Source organism: Lissotriton vulgaris, chromosome 7 (assembly GCF_964263255.1).
Source record: "Lissotriton vulgaris chromosome 7, aLisVul1.2, whole genome shotgun sequence".
NCBI lineage: Eukaryota > Metazoa > Chordata > Amphibia > Caudata > Salamandridae > Lissotriton > Lissotriton vulgaris.
The window spans coordinates 1,110,917,664-1,110,934,487 of record NC_141695.1 but is presented as its reverse complement, the minus strand read 5'-3'; positions in this window follow the sequence as shown (position 1 = coordinate 1,110,934,487).

The window sequence follows — 16,824 nt, the reverse complement described above, 5'->3', positions numbered from 1 at the left end:
ACCGGTCCCCGGTAGCTTGTCTCCTTTCTGGTGAAGATTTGGCTTGGTAGTTTAGTCTGCCCTGTTCCCATGATGCACTGGGCCAGGGACAGACTGATTTGCATATAGCCAGGTTCTGAGCTGGGATTGTGCAGTGAGATAAATAACGGTGATGGATCAAGCCCTGATCTTTGGACTGGGTAAGAGTGGTCTGCTTAATTCAGACTCTCTGTTCATCACCGCCCCCTTTTCTGAATCGTTTTTGGCCACTATAGGTGTGGCAGGGTATACTCAGACATGAGTCCCTTTCTCACTGCTCCATCAGGATTCAAGCAAGCCGGGCCGAAGACGGCTGAAATGCCAGAAACCGGTCCCCGGTAGCTTATCTCCTTTCTGGTGAAGAATTGGCTTGGTAGTTTAGTCTGCCCTGTTCCCATGATGCACTGGGCCAGGGACAGACTGATTTGCATATAGCCAGGTTCTGAGCTGGGATGGTGCAGTGAGATAAATAACGGTGATGGATCAAGCCCTGATCTTTGGACTGGGTAAGAGTGGTCTGCTTAATTCAGAAACTCTGTTCATCACCACCCCCTTTTCTGAATCGTTTTTGGCCACTATAGGTGTGGCAGGGTATACTCAGACATGAGTCCCTTTCTCACTGCTCCATCAGGATTCAAGCAAGCCGGGCCGAAGACGGCTGAAATGCCAGAAACCGGTCCCCGGTAGCTTGTCTCCTTTCTGGTGAAGAATTGGCTTGGTAGTTGAGTCTGCCCTGTTCCCATGATGCACTGGGCCAGGGACAGACTGATTTGCATATAGCCAGGTTCTGAGCTGGGATGGTGCAGTGAGATAAATAACGGTGATGGATCAAGCCCTGATCTTTGGACTGGGTAAGAGTGGTCTGCTTAATTCAGACACTCTGTTCATCACCACCCCCTTTTCTGAATCGTTTTTGGCCACTATAGGTGTGGCAGGGTATACTCAGACATGAGTCCCTTTCTCACTGCTCCATCAGGATTCAAGCAAGCCGGGCCGAAGACGGCTGAAATGCCAGAAACCGGTCCCCGGTAGCTTGTCTCCTTTCTGGTGAAGAATTGGCTTGGTAGTTTAGTCTGCCCTCTTCCCATGATGCACTGGGCCAGGGACAGACTGATTTGCATATAGCGAGGTTCTGAGCTGGGATTGTGCAGTGAGATAAATAACGGTGATGGATCAAGCCCTGATCTTTGGACTGGGTAAGAGTGGTCTGCTTAATTCAGACACTCTGTTCATCACCACCCCCTTTTCTGAATCGTTTTTGGCCACTATAGGTGTGACAGGGTATACTCAGACATGAGTCCCTTTCTCACTGCTCCATCAGGATTCAAGCAAGCCGGGCCGAAGACGGCTGAAATGCCAGAAACCGGACCCCGGTAGCTTGTCTCCTTTCTGGTGAAGAATTGGCTTGGTAGTTTAGTCTGCCCTGTTCCCATGATGCACTGGGCCAGGGACAGACTGATTTGCATATAGCCAGGTTCTGAGCTGGGATGGTGCAGTGAGATAAATAACGGTGATGGATCAAGCCCTGATCTTTGGACTGGGTAAGAGTGGTCTGCTTAATTCAGACACTCTGTTCATCACCACCCCCTTTTCTGAATCGTTTTTGGCCACTATAGGTGTGGCAGGGTATACTCAGACATGAGTCCCTTTCTCACTGCTCCATCAGGATTCAAGCAAGCCGGGCCGAAGACGGCTGAAATGCCAGAAACCGGTCCCCGGTAGCTTGTCTCCTTTCTGGTGAAGAATTGGCTTGGTAGTTTAGTCTGCCCTCTTCCCATGATGCACTGGGCCAGGGACAGAGTGATTTGCATATAGCCAGGTTCTGAGCTGGGATTGTGCAGTGAGATAAATAACGGTGATGGATCAAGCCCTGATCTTTGGACTGGGTAAGAGTGGTCTGCTTAATTCAGACACTCTGTTCATCACCACCCCCTTTTCTGAATCGTTTTTGGCCACTATAGGTGTGGCAGGATATACTCAGACATGAGTCCCTTTCTCACTGCTCCATCAGGATTCAAGCAAGCCGGGCCGAAGACGGCTGAAATGCCAGAAACCGGTCTCCGGTAGCTTGTCTCCTTTCTGGTGAAGAATTGGCTTGGTAGTTTAGTCTGCCCTGTTCCCATGATGCACTGGGCCAGGGACAGACTGATTTGCATATAGCCAGGTTCTGAGCTGGGATGGTGCAGTGAGATAAATAACGGTGATGGATCAAGCCCTGATCTTTGGACTGGGTAAGAGTGGTCTGCTTAATTCAGACACTCTGTTCATCACCACCCCCTTTTCTGAATCGTTTTTGGCCACTATAGGTGTGACAGGGTATACTCAGACATGAGTCCCTTTCTCACTGCTCCATCAGGATTCAAGCAAGCCGGGCCGAAGACGGCTGAAATGCCAGAAACCGGACCCCGGTAGCTTGTCTCCTTTCTGGTGAAGAATTGGCTTGGTAGTTTAGTCTGCCCTGTTCCCATGATGCACTGGGCCAGGGACAGACTGATTTGCATATAGCCAGGTTCTGAGCTGGGATGGTGCAGTGAGATAAATAACGGTGATGGATCAAGCCCTGATCTTTGGACTGGGTAAGAATGGTCTGCTTAATTCAGACACTCTGTTCATCACCACCCCCTTTTCTGAATCGTTTTTGGCCACTATAGGTGTGGCAGGGTATACTCAGACATGAGTCCCTTTCTCACTGCTCCATCACGATTCAAGCAAGCCGGGCCGAAGACGGCTGAAATGCCAGAAACCAGTCCCCGGTAGCTTGTCTCCTTTCTGGTGAAGAATTGGCTTGGTAGTTTAGTCTGCCCTGTTCCCATGATGCACTGGGCCAGGGACAGACTGATTTGCATATAGCCAGGTTCTGAGCTGGGATGGTGCAGTGAGATAAATAACGGTGATGGATCAAGCCCTGATCTTTGGGCTGGGTAAGAGTGGTCTGCTTAATTCAGACACTCTGTTCATCACCACCCCCTTTTCTGAATCGTTTTTGGCCACTATAGGTGTGGCAGGGTATACTCAGACATGAGTCCCTTTCTCACTGCTCCATCAGGATTCAAGCAAGCCGGGCCGAAGACGGCTGAAATGCCAGAAACCAGTCCCCGGTAGCTTGTCTCCTTTCTGGTGAAGAATTGGCTTGGTAGTTTAGTCTGCCCTGTTCCCATGATGCACTGGGCCAGGGACAGACTGATTTGCATATAGCCAGGTTCTGAGCTGGGATGGTGCAGTGAGATAAATAACGGTGATGGATCAAGCCCTGATCTTTGGACTGGGTAAGAGTGGTCTGCTTAATTCAGACACTCTGTTCATCACCACCCCCTTTTCTGAATCGTTTTTGGCCACTATAGGTGTGGCAGGGTATACTCAGACATGAGTCCCTTTCTCACTGCTCCATCAGGATTCAAGCAAGCCGGGCCGAAGACGGCTGAAATGCCAGAAACCGGTCCCCGGTAGCTTGTCTCCTTTCTGGTGAAGAATTGCCTTGGTAGTTTAGTCTGCCCTGTTCCGATGATGCACTGGGCCAGGGACAGACTGATTTGCATATAGCCAGGTTCTGAGCTGGGATGGTGCAGTGAGATAAATAACGGTGATGGATCAAGCCCTGATCTTTGGACTGGGTAAGAGTGGTCTGCTTAATTCAGACACTCTGTTCATCACCACCCCCTTTTCTGAATCACTCTTCTTGTTTCAGCAGTGTTTCTGGTCATCGCTCGCCCTGGGTCTTGCAAAGGGGCTTAAATCCCAGCATGCACCAGAAGCCCAGGGTGCTGCTGACTCTGCTCCAGCCCTACAGGACATCCAGAGCCTATCTTGAGTCTCCCAGCCTCCTTCTGTGACCCTCTAGTGTGTGTCTATTCATGTAATGGAGAGTAGAACCCTCTTCCCTTGTCCCCCCGTCCTGTGCAGGTAAGAGTCGGCCTGCAGCGGGAGTCGGCGTGGTCTGCACAAACTGCAGCTCATGGCTTTGCTAGTAATCTCTGGCCTTGACAGTAGAACCCCTCTTTCATTTTTAGGGCTTGGGCCTAGCGTACACTGCGCATGCAGTGTCGCACAGCGAGAGTCCTTTTCCCGGAGATTTGAAAACGGACCTGGAAATTCCACGCAGCTCGTGTGTGTTATTTCCAAGGTCCATTTTCATTGGCCTTCACGTGCGTGCTGTTTTTTAACAGAACACGCAATAGGCCATAGGCGGTCGAGTAGCTCCGCCTATGGCCTATTGGTGTCTGTTACGCACACTGGAGGCCATATGTTTTGAATTATCGCGGCTTGACAGCCGTAATAATTCAAAACATATGCTCGCAGTGGCGTGCGCGCACGCACCACTCGCGGGCTTTTTTTTTTTGTAGTTCGCTATCGCTTTCAATTGCTTTCATTTCTCGCAGATTCGTCTTGAGTTAATTGCTACTCTCTGAACTGCAGAAGTATTAAGGATAAACGAGCGGCTAATGATGCAATTAGCTCTGAATGCTGCAACATTGAAAAACTCTTGTGGTTTCTATGGTTTCCAGTGGATGTATTTCCAGTAATTGTCTTGAGCGGAGGCAGAGCGCCTATGTCGAAATTACATCTTCTGTTTTTTCGAGAATTGATTTCGCTTCAAGTACTCCATCACCAATGAATATGTTATAAAAAGCAACTTATTAATCGGTTTAATTCAGTTCCGTACGTTTGTGAAAAGACTCCGGTGGTTAACCCGCTCTGGGCTCGCGCACATTTCTTAGGAACAGGGGCGTGTTTATTACGATATTTGAGCCGAAAGTGAGGCGGGCGAGAGATACGGAGGCAGGATGTTCTGTGATGTTCTGCTGCAGGTGCAGTTTTTTTCCATGGCCTGAGGGGTGTTCCCGGCAGACCCGCTGTGCCAGAGCAGAGGTGCTAGGAACCCCAGCAGCATCTGTTGGACACCCCCTTTTCTCACAGGTCCTGTCTCAGCCACATACAGCGCCATCCTGGCCCCTCCCTCCATGCCTACTTCTAGCCTGATGCTGACCTTGGCACTTAAACTGGCTTCCCCTTCTCCGTTCCCGCCTCCACCGCTGTCAGTGCATGTGCACCTACAGTGCTGCTCCCATACTGTGTACTGCAAACCTAGGATACCCAGATAAAACAAATCAGTGCACCGACTATACCCAATGCAACGGGACCGAGCAGCTGACGCCGACGGGACGGGTTCCAGAGAGCACCTAAGCGAGGTCTTTCCGTTCCGGAGTGCACAGAAGGTGCCCGGATTAACGCGGAAGGATTTTTGAGTCAGAGCCGGGCAGTGCTAAGCCCCTCGGAATGGCTAGGAAATCCGCCTGCGTGACAGATCCCACCGCCGAGGCTGTGCCAGGCCAAGTTATGTTCTCTCTCGGCCTGATATATACACAGTACATAGAAACAGGCAACACAGTCAGAAGTGTGCAGGGTGAGCAGTGTGTGAGTGGGCAGGGTGAGCAGTGTGAGAGTGTGCAGGGTGAGCAGTGTGTGAGTGTGTCTTGTGAGGGACTCAACCACATTTTGGCGTACAGTTAAAACTCCCTTCTTAACAAATTCAAATTCGAACCCGAGAATCGAGGTGGCAGTGGATGAGGGCGCGTGGGTCACCCACTTTTCAGCCATTTTTGGGGACCAGCTGCACCCATACAGGCACCTCGAGATGGTGGCAACCTCAGTTTCTCCCACGAGGAGGTAGTTACCGCATTAAAGTTATCAAAATGGAAGTGGAGAAGTGTGGCTCACTGGTTAGAGGAGGCAGACCCAGAAGCAGAGGTCAGACCCGGGACCAGGGTTCAATTCCCGACGCGGCAGGGTCTTGAGCCCAAATGTCCAGGGACTCGATAATTCTCGCTTCGGGGCCCACTCGAATCATGGGTTCACACTCTGCAACTCTGGGCATTAGCTTGCTTGGTCTCCACAACGGCCCCCCGCGGCGGGATGCCTGGCTTTCACCTTGGGGATGCCCAGTACGGGTTATCTCACAGGGAAAAAGCCAGGACGGGTTCCCAAGGCAAGCACCGAGATGCCCCAGGGTAAGTCGAGCGCTATATATGACTGTACAAAAAAAAAATGCGGGAAAGCACCTGGCCCTGATGGGGTTCCTCTCGATATATATAGACATAATTTGGATTTGTGGTCCCCTATCCTCACTAGGGTCTTTGATGCAGTTAAAGAAACAGGTCCAATTACCTCATGGAAATCCTCAATCCTTCTCCCAATTTTCAAGAAAGGGGATCGTAATGGCCCAGCTTGTTATCGACCCATTTCTTTATTAGATGCAACTGGTAAGGTTGCAGGGCGGTTAGTCCTCCAAAAACTTCGTAGTTGGGCAGCTGAAAATCAAATACTCTCTGATCTACAGTACGGATTTCGTGAGGGAATGGGGACGGTAGAACAAACACTAAATCTGTCCCTATTAGCGGGTAAATATGTGGGGGCAAAGAGGGGTAAACTCCATCTGGCATACGTCGACCTGTCGGCAGCGTTCGACTGTGTGTCTCATTGCAAGGTGTGGAATATCCTTATTAAAATAGGTGTAGACCCCCCTTTAATCCGCTTCATGCAAGACCTTTATTCAGGGGCATCAGCCAAAGTTCGCTATGGTACGGGGGGAGTTGACCAGGTCTTTTGATGTGGTGAAGGGAGTCAGACAGGGCTGCGTGCTGGCTCCCTTCCTTTTTAATCTGTACACTAATGGCCTGGAGGTGGCAATGCTAGAGGGCAGTCAGGATCTCCCCATGATTGGCCATCGTCCTATTCCAGCTCTGCTTTACGCAGATGACGCGGTCATAATGGCGCAGACTCTCTGCCAACTACAATTGCAGGTCAATAGATATTGCCTATTCATGGAAAGCCTGGATCTAAAGGTTAACAATAAGAAAACCTTCATTATGCACATTGGGAAAGCCACTAGCCACACAAAGGGTATATATATAAACAACACCAAATTAGACTGCACAAAAACATACCCCTACCTGGGAATTCTGATCGATAATAAACAAAACTGGCGACCGGCAATTCAAACCAGGAAACTGTCATTCCTTAGAACAGTAACGGCCCTGCAAACGTTTGCCCGGAATCTAGGCCAACGTCCGGCACGCGAACTGCCCAAGATTTACCACGCTAAATGCTCTTCAGTAGCTCTTTATGGAGCAGGAATATGGGTTTTTTCCGCCACTGCATGCATCAAAAAGGTGGAAAACTGTTTTCTAAGTTATCTTCTAGCGGTCCTTAAAAGCTCTAGCGGTCCCCAAAAGCTCTCCAATCTACGGCTGCCACTTGGAACTAGGTATGGACTATATATCTGACATTGCCATGCAACCGATCCTACTCTGGCAACGTATATGGCATACAGATGAATGTAAGCTTACTCGCTCTCTGATTATCGACTGCCTCGCCCTAGAAAGATGGAAGAGCATTACATGGTTGCCTTATGTTTCAAATTTCTTTATTGATTTAAATTTAGAATCCTATTTTACCCACCCCGAAACTATCGTGAGCATATCACGAGCCACCCTGAAAAATGTATGCCTATCCCATCTACGTGAGCTTAGAATGGCAAGAGAGACAGGCTGGCATTCAGGGCCCAGCTTTTAACTGGATTGAATCCTTTCTAGAGGGTCGTACTCAAGCAGTACGCTTGGCCACATTTACAGCATCCAAGCTAACGAGAACATGTGTGGTCCCACAGGGCTCCTCATTATCCCCCCCATCTGTTTAATTAATCTTTACCTCCTCCCTATGATTCAGTCTTTGAAGGAAAAGAATGTGACTACATTCAATTATGCAGACGACCTACAGCTTACATTTACCAATGATAACTCCCCCAATTCAGTTATCGACTTCCAGGAAATAATGCTTTATATCCGCTTCCGGATGGATCGTAATCATCTGAAACTCAACCCAGGCAAGACTGAATTGGTGCTAACAGGGAGGAGCCAGATCTTCTGGGGCCCACACTATTGACCAGCAGAACTCGGCTCTCCCCCTGAGCCCTCCACCTCTGTAAAAAGCCTTGGGGTTATTATAGATAATGATTTATCACTAAAATCCAAGGTAGGCACAGTGGTATCAACTTGTTTTTTTCAGTTACGAAAGATCCGAAAGATCAGACATCTGCTCACTGCTGCAGTGCTGATACCGGTGGTGATAACTATGGTACTATCACACCTGGATTATGCCAACTCGATCTACCTGGGGATGCCACTCTTCTTGACCAAATGGCTCCAGATCGTGCAGAATCAGGCAGCAAGATTGATCTACCAGCAACCCAGGTGGCAATCTGCTAGACCTCTTCTAAAATAATTACATTGACTTCCCATTCCTCAACGGACTGCCTTCAAGACAGAAGCTTGTCTCCTTTACGGTGAAGAATTGGCTTGGTAGTTTGGTCTGCCCTGTTCCCATGAGGCACTAGGTCAGACTAATTTGCATATAGCCAGGTTCTGAACTGGGGTGATGCAGTGAGCTAAATAACGGTGATGGATCAAGCCCTGATCTCTTGACTGGGTAAGAGTGGTCTGCTTAATTCAGACACTCTGTTCATCACCACTCCCTTTTTGAATCATTTTTGGCCACCACAAGTGTGGCAGGGTATACTCAGACATGAGTCCCTTGCTCACTGCACCACCAGGATTCAAGCAAGCCGGGCCGACGACGGCTGAAATGCCAGAAACCGGTCCCCGGAAGCTTGTCTCCTTTCCGGTGAAGAATTGGCTTGGTAGTTTGGTCTGCCCTGTTCCCATGAGGCACTGGGTCAGACTAATTTGCATATAGCCAGGTTCTGAACTGGGGTGATGCAGTGAGCTAAATAACAGTGATGGATCAAGCCCTGATCTCTTGACTGGGTAAGAGTGGTCTGCTTAATTCAGACACTCTGTTCACCACCACCCCCTTTTTGAATCGTTTTTGGCCACCACAAGTGTGGCAGGGTATACTCAGACATGAGTCCCTTGCTCACTGCACCACCAGGATTCAAGCAAGCCGGGCCGACGACGGCTGAAATGCCAGAAACCGGTCCCCGGAAGCTCGTCTCCTTTCCGGTGAAGTATTGGCTTGGTAGTTTGGTCTGCCCTGTTCCCATGAGGCACTGGGTCAGACTAATTTGCATATAGCCAGGTTCTGAACTGGGGTGATGCAGTGAGCTAAATAACAGTGATGGATCAAGCCCTGATCTCTTGACTGGGTAAGAGTGGTCTGCTTAATTCAGACACTCTGTTCATCACCACCCCCTTTTTGAATCGTTTTTGGCCACCACAAGTGTGGCAGGGTATACTCAGACATGAGTCCCTTGCTCACTGCACCACCAGGATTCAAGCAAGCTGGGTCGACGACGGCTGAAATGCCAGAAACCGGTCCCCGGAAGCTTGTCTCCTTTCTGGTGAAGAATTGGCTTGGTAGTTTGGTCTGCCCTGTTCCCATGAGGCACTGGGTCAGACTAATTTGCATATAGCCAGGTTCTGAACTGGGGTGATGCAGTGAGCTAAATAACGGTGATGGATCAAGCCCTGATCTCTTGACTGGGTAAGAGTGGTCTGCTTAATTCAGACACTCTGTTCATCACCACCCCCTTTTTGAATCGTTTTTGGCCACATTTACAGCATCCAAGCTAACGAGAACATGTGTGGTCCCACATGGCTCCTCATTATCCCCCCCATCTGTTTAATTAATCTTTACCTCCTCCCTATGATTCAGTCTTTGAAGGAAAAGAATGTGACTACATTCAATTATGCAGACGACCTACAGCTTACATTTACCAATGATAAATCCCCCAATTCAGTTATCGACTTCCAGGAAATAATGCTTTACATCCGCTACCGGATGGATCGTAATCATCTGAAACTCAACCCAGGCAAGACTGAATTGGTGCTAACAAGGAGGATGTCAAGAAAGCAATTCCCTTTGGACACACTTAATCAAGACAGTAAGACATACGGCAAAAATACAGGCAAACTCTGAGCAATGCACAAGTGACCCAAATTCTGAAACAACAAATTATCCTTAAAATGTACAAATTTATTTAAAAATATAGTTAAAAACAGAATAAAAATAAATGTATTACACTCAGGGGAAAACAGACAATATATGGAACAAAATATACTGAAAATTCATAACATCAGTTCCTAAAGCAAGCAAAAAACAAAGAGAGGAATTCAAACAAGGTATATTCAGCATTAGTCAGAATAGTCCTTCAGGGATGTTGTGAATTCTCTCCCCTACTTCTCAACGCGTTTCGACGGGCCAACTCTAATGCTGCCGTCTTCTTCAGGAAAAATATATATTAACCGTCTTCCCCGAAATACTAAGAATTAAAAAGAGAAAATTCTCAACATAAGTGTCGCAGGTATTATCAAATTTATACATAAGGCTAAAATTCATCCGCTAGTCAGAATTCGTCAAATCTTATCACTGCTCAGCACATTACACCCTCTTACATAAGTTAAAACACTAAACAATACAGACATAAATGGTGCCGATACTTCATTTCATTGCTGTTTTTTCAAGTCTACGTGTAATCACCGTCATAGTATATCACAGAAGCAACATATATATATTGCAATTTTTCTCAATCTGTTACCACACAAGTCAAAACATCATTTCAAAATTTACAGAAAAATACTACTTATAGCATTTTCATTTCATTGCTTTTCAAAGATTCCTTGAGTTTTATCCCCTCATGAGTGATCACAGTCATATATCTGACAGAGGCAACGTATGTATTTTTTATAAACCATAGTATTATTAGGCCAATAAGCACACATTGGAGGGATCATTATCAAAGAATTACATAAATGGTTAGGTGAGAATATTCCTTGTCTTCACTCCAATCTAGGTTGCGGAAATAGTGATTGTGATTCCAAAACTGGCTTAGATTGTTTTATTCCCAGGTATCCTATTTAGTGACAGACCCAAGATAGAGCCACAAAGAACTCTCAAACACATGGAAAATACTAACCTTATGAGAGGACTGCTGGGTCTAAAAACGGGGCAAAAAGCTCCCGCTAGTTTTTTAATAAAAGTGGGGCTTTCCTCCTTTCTTGTGCTGTGTAGGTATGCGTTCGTGATGCCCACTGCAAAATATATAAACATATAGAAAGAGAATTTTTAATTACTAGTCTTATCTCCATAACGCCAAAAAGTAGGCAGACGCACACATTGACTAAGCAAAGGGAAAGTCAAGTAGTGGAACACTACTAAGACAAGGCGGATTATACAGAAAACCGATTATGTTTTCAATTCTAGTTCAAACAAACCCGGATATATACTCACAAATCGTGGTATAGAACAATCCTATCAGGCGCACGTATTCAGCTGATACTTCAAACCGTATAACATCCTAGAAAAACGGAGCTTGTATCAATACGCATCTTATGGACATAACACCCGAGTAAAAAACAGTGGACTATAGATCCTACTTACTGTTGAAGTCAGCAATGCTAATTACCACGCGGTAGTCAACTTCAATCAATGACGATTTTTCCAATATTAACCACTACGCAAAAGAAAGATAGAAGGCATGTAATAAATTCCCACAAGTTGTTAGCAAAGTAAGCGGGCAGTAATCAACTGACCCGAGTGAATACTCACGTTTAAAATAACTCTAATTATGACCAATTTTTAACTGACTTGGGGATGTATTCATCTCCCGTTCGAGGATAAAAGCAGCTCCTATAACAGAAAAGCGTAAATACGCCTAGTTTATAAGGTGTTGCCACCAGAAGAGATATTTAAAAGGTTCGATTAGGCAGGGATTATTCTCTATCTTTTCTCTCCAAATAGGCACGTACCTTTTTCTATAGAGCCGGTAAGCTTCCCGCGTGGATTCTCCGTAATCTGCTCTTTGCTAATCAGCTCGAGACAAATCCGCCATTTAAATACATTTTCCCTGCGTCCAAGTGCGGAAGTAATCATGCAGCCACCGGTATGGAGCATGGAGATTAGGCATGCGGAGAACACTCGCCGTAATTCGTCAAGAGGCTAAATATCTCTAAGCCTCTTTTAGCTCTTCTCAACCTAGCGCAATCTATATTTAAAAATGATAACCTATTACAATTAAGGGTGTTCGGAAAAAGTTTTTTTTATATTTGAAATAAAGGCTACGCAAGCGCATTTATAAGCGCCTACCCATAGACAAATATGCACATAGAATCCTAATTTTAATTAGGAGTATTGTCCACATACATCTGCAAAGAAATGTTGCTCATTTTAAATTGTATGGACTATTGATGCCTGTATGCACGCACATCACTGTGGAATACATAAGGAATAGCATGAAGGATGCGCATGCGCATATGTACGCGCCTGGCCGTAAACAAATCTTCATGCATCCATGTTTGTATTCGTATACTTCGAATTATAGTCCACATGTATACGTACAAGGAAATGGGCTATTGCTCTCATATGGGTTGTTTAAACTTTTAATACGCAGGTATACGTACATAAAAACGGGCAGTCCAAGGATTTAATACTAACTATGTTGTAGCCGAGCGTGTAGGATACATCAATACGCCGGACATCCTAGTAGCTAGAAAAGGGTAGCACCTGACATTTCTGGATGGAATAAGGGTCCCTATGTAAATCAGCCAATCAGCCTATCCCATTCTTCTCGGGAGTTGAGTCCATTTCTTACCGTGTCAAAGTAGGAAATGTACCACTGTTCTCTCTGTTTACGTTTATTAACAATGTTACCTCCTCTTTTACCCACCTTAACTCTTTCCAAAATAAACCACTTGAAATCACATTCACCATGATCTTTTTCCAGAAAGTGGGAAACAATTGGAGCTGTCATCTTTTTGGTCCTAATGGCTGATCTGTGTTCCTGCAGTCTAATCCTGGCTTCTCTCCCAGTTTCTCCAACATAAAAAAGTCCGCAAGGACATTTTAGTATGTAGATAATGTTTCTGCTTTTACAGTTATTGTGAGTTTTGCATCTAATTGTCTTATTATTGCATGTGATTTCAGTGGCAACCATGCACTGATCACATATATTGCAGCTACTGCATCTCGTGGTACCAACCAACCTTTCTTGACATTGTCAATAGTTGGTACCCCATCCCTTTGGTAGAGGGTCCCTCTCTCTTTTATTAGAGCTAACAAGGAGGAGCCAGATCTTCTGGGGCCCACACTATTGACCAGCAGAACTCGGCGCTCCCCCTGAGCCCTCCACCTCTGTAAAAAGCCTTGGGGTTATTATAGATAATGATTTATCACTAAAATCCAAGGTAGGCGCAGTGGTATCAACTTGTTTTTTTCAGTTACGAAAGATCCGAAAGATCAGACATCTGCTCACTGCTGCAGTGCTGATACAGGTGGTGATAAGTATGGTACTATCACACCTGGATTATGCCAACTCGATCTACCTGGGGATGCCACTCTTCTTGACCAAATGGCTCCAGATCGTGCAGAATCAGGCAGCAAGATTGATCTACCAGCAACCCAGGTGGCAATCTGCTAGACCTCTTTTAAAATAATTACATTGACTTCCCATTCCCCAACGGACTGCCTTCAAGACAGGTTGCCTAGTTTTTAAATCGTTACACAGCCAGAGCCCCAAATTAATTAACAACCTGTTATCCAGGTATACTGCCTCCCGTAACCTCCGCTGAAAGCATATCCAGTTATTAACTATTCCTGCTTTCAAACGGAAACAGCAAGGAGGCTGTCAATTCGCATACCTGGTCCCACGACTGTGGAACTCGCTTCCCTTTGAGATCCGGTCATGCACTGAACTACTGAGATTTAGAAAGTTGCTCAAAACATGGCTATTTGAGCAAGCGCACGACTAATACTTTCCCCACGGTTCTGACCAGTCCCAGGGTAGCGCCATGAAACCTCTTGGTGTACGGGCGCTTTATAAGTTCCTTATAACTTTAACATTGCCATACACCAAGTGGCAGGAACCCCATGGTGCCTGCCACGTAGTGCAGGAAAATGCTGTGCAAGAACCTTTGACATTGCGTGCGATGCTGCAGCCATCAGCACCATCTGCAATGTTAAAAGCCCAGGATACTCTCGCCAATATGGCGGGGGCATCCTAATATGTGTGGTGGGACCGCCGCACGTCTGGTGGGCGGTCCTAGCATCGCTACGATGTTGGGCGGACTGATGTCCGCCCACCATCGTAATGAGCCCCTTAGTTATTTTCTAGACACTTTTCTACTGCGCATTGAATCTAATGACCGCATATTAAATACTTTTATTTAGAGGGCAGCTAAATGCGCATTTCTCAATGGCCAAGAGTCTGTGCTTTATCCCACTTGGTACATTTCTTTTCTTGTTGCCGTTATTAACATCTGTTAATAAAATCACAAACTTTTTTTCTTACATGTCTTTTGTTGATGCATTGCGTGCTTTGTATATTAAATAATGCTCATTGTGTTACATTATACCGGCCTACAAGCATCACCTCCAGCAAGGCTGAAGCCTCGAGCTCACCCACTGTAACGATTGCTGGCCCAGGGGCTGCCTGAGAGGCTTCGCTCATTTGTTCCTTTAGCCCAGCTGTGTGTAGGTTTGTGAGAGCTGACATGAACCTCATTGAGCCCTCAGTTCCGCCAATTCGTAAACCACATAGGATGCCATTGAAATTCTTACAGTAGCCCAAATTGACGTGTACCCATAGTTACTCTCATTATTGTTTCAAATGACCTTTCCCGGGCATTGTGCAATGGTGTAAACACCTGTTATGAACCTATTGTGACCTGCAGTACACACTAACTTCAGAGGACTCTACGTGCCACCCCTAATGTCCATAATTGTACACAGGAACCCACATTATCTACCTCCTCATGCAGTGTGAGATGACTTGGGCACTCACCCCCTGTTCAAACGGAGTTCACTCATTATAAAGGCCCTGGTAAGGTGAGAGGGAGGAAAAAAACACAGAAAAAGGAACTATGTAGGCATCTAGAATGTACCTGGTTGAGCTATTTCTCTCACACAGGACCCAGCAGGAAAAGAGGCACCGACGGGCTGTCTCCAGGGTGCTGCTTATTAAGAATAAGGACTTGACCCTACATTGATATTAAGTCTTACTACTACACAAGCCTCAGTGCTACATGGCTCTCAGGAGAAGGGACACATCCCTGAGGCCCTCATTTTGAGGCAGCTGCAGTGCTATCTCCGAGAGGGATGCTACCCTGGTCAATTGTAAGTGGCCAGGTGTTCGGGGGCGTAAATTACTGGGCGCGGAGATGCCAGGCCTGGTTTTAGCAAGCGCATTTCCGTGTCCGGTAAAACAAAATGTTGGTCTGAGGATGTCTGCCCAGTGATCAGAGGCGGTGGAGAATGTCTGTGGTAAAGTTTTGAGAATCGAGAATCTACATGCAGTGCAGGGGACAGTATTCCTAGGTTCCAGTATTTGATCCCATTCTGAGCTCTTTGACTCATGATGCATGGAAGGTGGAGATATTGGCATTATTGGTATGTTCGGCCTCCACACTGCATCATTCTGGCCATCTCGTTATGGCCACTGTGTCTGCTTCCAGACTCTAGTGCACTGTTCCTGGCAGTAGTGGCAAGTGAGCCCTCCTGGCACTGTATTGGAATACATGACTTTTCCCAATGTTCCTTCTTGGTCCACTATGTTGTCCTTCCTCACAATGCAGACACCACCTCCCGGCGCTCAATTGTCACTTTCTCCGAAATACGCTACTGCTAACTTATGCTTTACTCCTTAGATCCTCAAAATTCACCCTCACTTCATTCAAGGCGAATGAAAACCTTGAACATGTTCCTTCTTTGTGAATTAATTTAATGATTTCCCCCTGTCCCTGTGCTCCCACCACTAAGATCAGAAGATTTGTGATACTGAGCTGACCCATGGCTGCCTTGAGGGACGAGTACAGCAAACAGTTATTAATAACAATGTCTCACACTTTTCGTCTCAGCAACCATGGTCTAAAATCTAATCATCATCCAAAAAAGGTTATCCTTCTCACACACGTATCTCCCAAAACTCATAAAAACTTACACATGAAGTATGTTTCAGGGGCAAAGGGTGAGAGCACGTTTCAGATAACAACGTGAACTTTGAATGTTATCTTCTCATTGGTGACTATTACATATTTATCTTTTCTGGCAGACTAGACCTCCCTCTGCCTATTCATTATTTCCCCTTTTCACCTTTAAACATGTTTTACTTCAGAAAACCTTTCTATGCTGAGTTCATTTCTTTAGTGTGTTTTGGGTGATTAGATAGAATCGGAAGTAATACTTTTAGAATAGCTTAATATGGAAATAATATGTGATTGCGATGCTGACTGTTTACTGCCTTTCAAATCTTGATTACAAGGCAGAAGAGGCTGCCAGCAGTGAAGTAGATGGTGACATCCTTTTTCTACCAGAGATAAGGAGCTGGTGGTTCACACGTCAGATGTACTGCTGACTCAACGTGAAATTAACCCAACTACACCTAATGCAGAAAATAATTTTTTTGAGTCATGGTTGTGTAGGTGACAATTACGAAAAAAGACTAGATAAGAAAAGGACATGACACCTCCTCAAGGCTATCTCCCATTCTATCCCATTCATGGAATGTTCCAAAAATGGGACCTTTTGCCAGGGACAAGTCCTATCATACTGTCTCGGCTACTGTTCTATGGGAGGAGAGAAATAGGGCCTGGAAGTACCAATCCCTGTTCATAAACGGGTGTGTACAAATTGCACGCCAACTCGTTTGTGAGTAGGGATGACATTTGCAATGTGACCCCATACACAAATAGGTCACAATGCAAATTGCCCGTTCGCAGAGGATGCAAAGGACCTTCTTGGTGAATATTAATTAGGCAGGTCCATATTTATAACCTCCTGTGATTTTCTAGGGATGCATGGAAA